Here is a 5,682-nt window from a genome sequence, read left to right on the forward strand (position 1 = left end):
GAGAGAGAGAGAGAGAGAGAGAGAGAGAGAAAGGAAAAAAGAGAGAGGGGAGAAGAGAGAGACACAGAGAGAGAGAGAGAATGTAGTAATGTTGGAGCTGAAAGGTATCCTAGAGAAGACTATTTTGACCAAAGACTAAAGTTAGAGGTAGCAAGGATGATTAGGAATGATTTCGTTCAGCCCTCTCCTTTTGCAAATGAAGAAATTGAAATCTAACAAAGGAGGGGAAGTGACTTTCCTAAGGTCACATAATTTGTAGGCCTTCCAGACTTCTCTAGCTCCATCACTCTGTAGACTGCTGGCTTCCTTCTTGTTTCACAGTCCAGATAATTTGCAGCTCCCATGTGTTTTGTTGTTTGACTGCTGTCAGACTCATTAGTCCCTGGGAACCTCAAAGAACAAAGTGCTGTTGGGGCCCAGAGAGGAAGGAGGTGGCCATATGGATTTGATGCTTTCTCTGCAGGGAAGAGTCCCCCAGAAGATAACCTGGGGACAGTGGAGTTTTAGAAAACAGGGACTGAGGGCAAGGGTTTTATGTTTCAAACACAGGCACACTCTGCACTCTGATGCTCTAATTACAGCCTTCAAGGGGTAACTGAGAGCCTGAACTGTGTGGGAAGATAGGAAAACTCTGGACCTCATTTACAAGAAATAACTTTTCCCTTTTTCGGTTGGTCTTTGGTTATGAAAATGCTAAGAGATAAAGGATCCCATTCATAGGATAGAGAACAGGCAGGGCCCTGAGAGATCATCTAATCAATCAAGTATTTATAAAGTGCCTACTATGTACCAGCTATGATGCTAAGTGTAGAAAAAACAAGAGAACGGATGAAGCCATCCCTGGTCTTACTCCTGAACTTCAGGAATGAGGAGACTGAGGTTCAGAGAGAAGTGACTTGCTAAAAGATGCATAGTAAGAAATAGAGTCAGCATTTGAACTCAGCTCCTTTGGCTCCATGCTCATTACTCACTCTTCACCACCCACTCTGATACTGGGCATTGTTTACTGCACCCAGAGTGGGTTCTTCTTCAACGCTTCAACTTCCCCAGAGTTGAGCTCAGAAGCCTTTTACAGGAGAATTTGTCTAATCTGGTTTGACCAAGGACTCTGTGTGCGAGTGTGTGTGTGAGTGTATGTTTCAGTTTGTGTGTCTGTGTGAGTGTGTGTGAGTGTGTTTGTGTGTCTGTGTGAGTGTGAGTTTGTGTGTCTGTATGAGTGTGAGTGTGTGTGTCTGTATGAGTGTGAGTGTGCTCAAGAGAGCATGCTTCAGCCTTCTCCTATCCACTGCTTATTGACTGGTCGCTGATGGAGGAGTGGTGGGTGGAGGCCCTTGAGGAGTTATTTCTCTGTTCTCACTCCTGCTGTCTCGTTCTCTACAGGCCAGAAGAATACCAGGCCTTGAAGCAGCTTGTATGCAGTCCAGCTTCCCTCCCACCAGCCAGTAAACCCAAATAAACAGCATTCACAAAGATCCAGAGGCCTCTTGGTGTGTGGAAGAATAGCACTGACAGGACCCCAGAAAAGCTTATCTGGTCATTTCTCTGCAATCCTCTGCCAGTCTAATGGAGAAATGACTAGATTGGCTTGGGTTGGTGCAAAGGGGCAAGTGGATTAGGCCTCTAGGAGATTTAGTGGGAAGATGTGTCTCCACCAAACTTCTGGGTCCACTGAGGTACCCCCTCCCCTAACACACACACACACACACATACATACACCTATCAGGCATTTCAGGGTATATGGTTGATAATCTCCTGTCATTGAACCTATTGGACTCAACCAAAAAATACTTATTAGGCACCTACTATAAGCCTGGCACCTTTTGCTAAGGGATGCAAAAGAAGTAAAGGGCAGTCCCTGCTCTCAAGGAGCTTATGATTTAACAGGGAAGACAATCTCCAAACAAATATGGACGAAGCATGTTATAGAGAGAAGAAATAGGAAATGAGTAACAAAGGGAAGGCACTGACCATTCAACTGACTTAAGTCCATGGTGAGGGAAGAGCAGTGAGGCATCCCAGCAATGCCCCTGTTCATTTTTTCTTTAGTTAGATTCATAGAGTTGGCAGGGACCTTGAGAAACAGAATCTGAAAGCTGGGAGGGTCCTTAGAACAGAGAACATTAAGACATCCTCTCTTCAAGCTAAAAGGAATCTTTGAGATCATCTCTCTATTCCCAACTCTTTCATTTCTCAAGTGAGGAAACTGAGGCACAGGGAGGAGATCAATATTTCAAGGTCATACAGATACCTAACAGCAAACCTTCCTTCTTCCTCCCTCCCTCCCTTTCCTCCTCCTTTCCTTTTTCCTCCCTGCCTTCATTTTATTCAATAAACAGTTATTAAGCACCTAGTGTATGTACGTCACTGTGCTAAGTGTTGGAAGTGATACAAAGTTTAGATAAGAAACATAGACCCAGACTTCAGAGCCCTCACAGTCTATTAGGAGGAAAGACACAAACAGGTAACTATAATATGGAATAAAATATATAGTAATTACATTAGTAAGTAGCAAACAGAGTGCTGGATAGTGTCTTGGGACTGGGGAGTCATTAATGGAGACGACTCCCTGTAAGAAGTAGAACTTGAGTTAGTCTTCACAGGGTAAGGAGGTAGGATAGCCAGGCATCCTTCAGCAGGGACATGAGGGATCATGGAGAGCACTCAAGGAAAGACCCCTTTGCCTTGAGGACATAGAAGGGGTAGGAAGAGCTGAAACGATGCTGCAAAGGTCCAGGTGGCCCAAAGTCTCCCTCATCCCATCCTGGGGTCCTTTGTAGGTGCCGCTGGGCAGACCCAGGAAGATGCTTCTCTTGTAAGCTTCTTGAGGGCAGGTTTGGTTTTGAAGCCCACGTGCATACAAAGGGGGTTTAATATATGCCTGAATTGAATTCCTCTAAGCAATGTTCAGTTTCTAATATCAGACTCCTGAGTCAACAGCAAGATTTCTCCATCCCTTGAGATGGCTCCCACCGCACTCTAGGTAACTAGGAGGCAAAGTCATTAGAACTGAGTTCAAATCCTGTATCGGATGCTTGCTAGCTGTGTGACCCAAGGCAGATCACCAAGGCAAAAGCTCCTTATCCATAAAAGAGAGGAAGTAACAGCTCTTACCTCGAAGGGCTGTGGTGAGGAGTCAATGAGGCAACGAAGGGTATTATAAATCATGGTGCTTTGCAATGTTAACTTCATTTATTTAGGTAAAGGGCTCTTCATATGAGGAAGATGCTAGCAGGCCATGGAGGAAGGATTTGGATCTGGAATCCGTTTTTTTTTAATTTTAATAACTATTTCAACATAATGAGTTTCCTTTGTAATTCTACTTATTTCATTTTATCGTTTTATAAACAATTCTAAGCAAAGGTCCCTCGGCCTCACCAGGCAGCTCTGGGGGTCCAGGGAAAGGACAAACTTATTAATGCTCCTGCCAGGAACTGTGGGAAGTCCCTGACAAAATACAACCTCATCTGAGCCTTACAACAACCGAGGAAGCAGGTGCTATCTTCACCCCCATTTTACAGCTGAGGAAACTGAGGCAAGCAGGTTTAGACACATGGATAGAAGTGTGTAAGGATGGATTGCACCACCCAGCTGCTTGGGAGAGCTCTGAGTTTTTTCCAACACAGATTCTGGGATTGGGTGATCTGTGTATATAGGGAAACAGATATGGGGTACAAATATGTGTGTGGGGGTGGGGGGGGTGGAACATGTTTGCCTAGCCTCTTCCGGCCTACATATACTCTTAGCAGAGGCTGAATCCTAAGCTCTTCTCTTGGCTTTTTAAAATCCTTTGAACCTTTCCCTCTTTCTAGTGCCCTTCTAGGAAGCCCCTAGAATTCTGCTAATCCCTGGATTACCCCTTGAGCCTGGGAAGGCCCCTGCTCCATTCCCCACCTGGCCCCCGACCCTTCTGTCAATTTGGTATGACTGATGAATCCAATATCCTTGTCTTTCGCTGACAGCCCATCTAAGTTGTCTCAGATTAACAATGACCCCCTGCCTCCTTTTTCAGGCATCCCCAAATCCAAGCCCTTGACTGCTTTGGACAGCTGGGTCTCCCTCCTTGACCCTAATGATGTTGGGCTGTAAATGAGAACCCCCTTGGTGCCCTGGTCTGGGATACTGTTTGACACGGCTGCCATTCACCTTCTCAGGGTCTGGGTGGAAGTTGTCAAAATGAAGACTACCTCCTTCTCATCCTTGCAAGTTTTTTTTTTATTTTTGCTGTTCCTGAAGACTCTGGAGGACCTTCTGCTAGGCTGGTTCATCCTCCAGAAGCCAGAATTATTCTTGCCCTGAATGATGCCAGAGGGGACTTTTCCTGGTGCCACATTCCTGGTAGAAGATCCATCCAGTTCTGGGAAAGGAAGAAGGAGGGGACTAACGAGAGGGAGACAGTGTGGTGAAGCAGGAAGAACACTGGGCTGGGTGTCAGGAGAGCCAGACTTAAGACTCAGCTCCCTTAAGGACTCCCTATGGCACTCCCATCAAGTTAGCCTTCAGTATCCCCCCAGTCTTCCATAGATGAACTCCTAGAAGAGGCCATCTGTGCTCATGGCCTCTTCTTCCTCTCTTCCCAGAGACTTATCAGGTCATTGGAATCTTGTTCAAGCTTCCCCATTAACCTCCAAGCTCAAACTATAGTCTCTGACATTTAATTTTTTAACCACCTCCAGGGGTAGGGAATCTGTGGCTTTGAGGCCACGTGTGGCCTTGAGGCCATCCTAACCTTTTCCTACCATTTTCTCTGTCTTATGCTTTATGCCCTTAGTTGCCAAATCTGCTGGCCTTTTTTTCTTTTCCAGTCCTCATTCTTCTTGGCATCTTTGAAGCCTTCACAGACCCACAATCCAAATTCCCAGTCACCTTGTCATTCCTTGCATGCTATATTCAATATTCCATCTCCCAACTCTGTGCACTTTCATTAACTGGCCACCCATGCCTGGGACGTTCTTCCTCCTCTCTTCTGCCTTTTGGTTCCCATCAACTCAGGTCCCACCTTCTGAAGAAGCCTTTCCTGATTCCTCCCCACAGCTAGCACCTTCCCTCTGAGGAAAACCAAGAATACAGTGATCTAATCTAAAAGTGTACACAACATTTCACAGCTGTAGGCCCCTCTATCACTATTAAAAAAATAAACCACGACCACCACATTAACAGAAATCTTTTTTTTTCTTTCTCTCTCTCCTACCACCATTGGAAAAGGAAAGAAAAGAAAAAATATTTCATCAATAAATATGGACAAGCAAAACTAATTCTCTCAATGGCTGTATACAAAGATATATCTCATTCTGCACCTTAAATCCATCACCTTTCTGTAATGAGGAAATGGATGGTTTTGAAAAGACATGGAGAGACTTATGTGATCTGATGCAAAGTGAAGCAAGCAGAACCCAAAGGATAATTTATATTATAATGAAATATTATAAAACTGGAAAATGTTGGAGCCTTTTATAAGATGAAGAATGAAATGAGCAGAACCAGAAAAAAATCTGATAATAGCCTAAAAACAACATTGTCAACGGCTAGATTTATGATCAATACAATGACCATTCATGATTCCACAGGATGGATGATGAAACATTCCATCCATTACTGAGAAAGGATGAATTTAAGGTATAAAATGAGGGATATAAATGATGTTTGTGTATGGGGATAAACACATATACCTAAAATTATAACTGT

At 44.3% G+C, this 5,682-nt stretch overlaps 1 long non-coding RNA gene across 1 annotated transcript in view; it reads left to right on the forward strand.

Annotated features, from left to right (window-relative positions):
- LOC138165180 (uncharacterized) overlaps positions 1 to 1,472 on the forward strand; it is a 4,047-nt gene extending 2,575 nt beyond the window's left edge. The window contains exon 2 of the long non-coding RNA XR_011169294.1: positions 1,381 to 1,472. This is a non-coding gene — a long non-coding RNA (uncharacterized lncRNA). The remainder of the gene's footprint in view (positions 1 to 1,380) is intronic.
- The last annotated feature ends 4,210 nt before the right edge of the window (positions 1,473 to 5,682 follow it).

Source organism: Petaurus breviceps, unplaced genomic scaffold (assembly GCF_028583685.1).
Source record: "Petaurus breviceps papuanus isolate PSGF00001 unplaced genomic scaffold, PetGlider_PUasm1.0 208, whole genome shotgun sequence".
Classification (NCBI taxonomy): domain Eukaryota; kingdom Metazoa; phylum Chordata; class Mammalia; order Diprotodontia; family Petauridae; genus Petaurus; species Petaurus breviceps.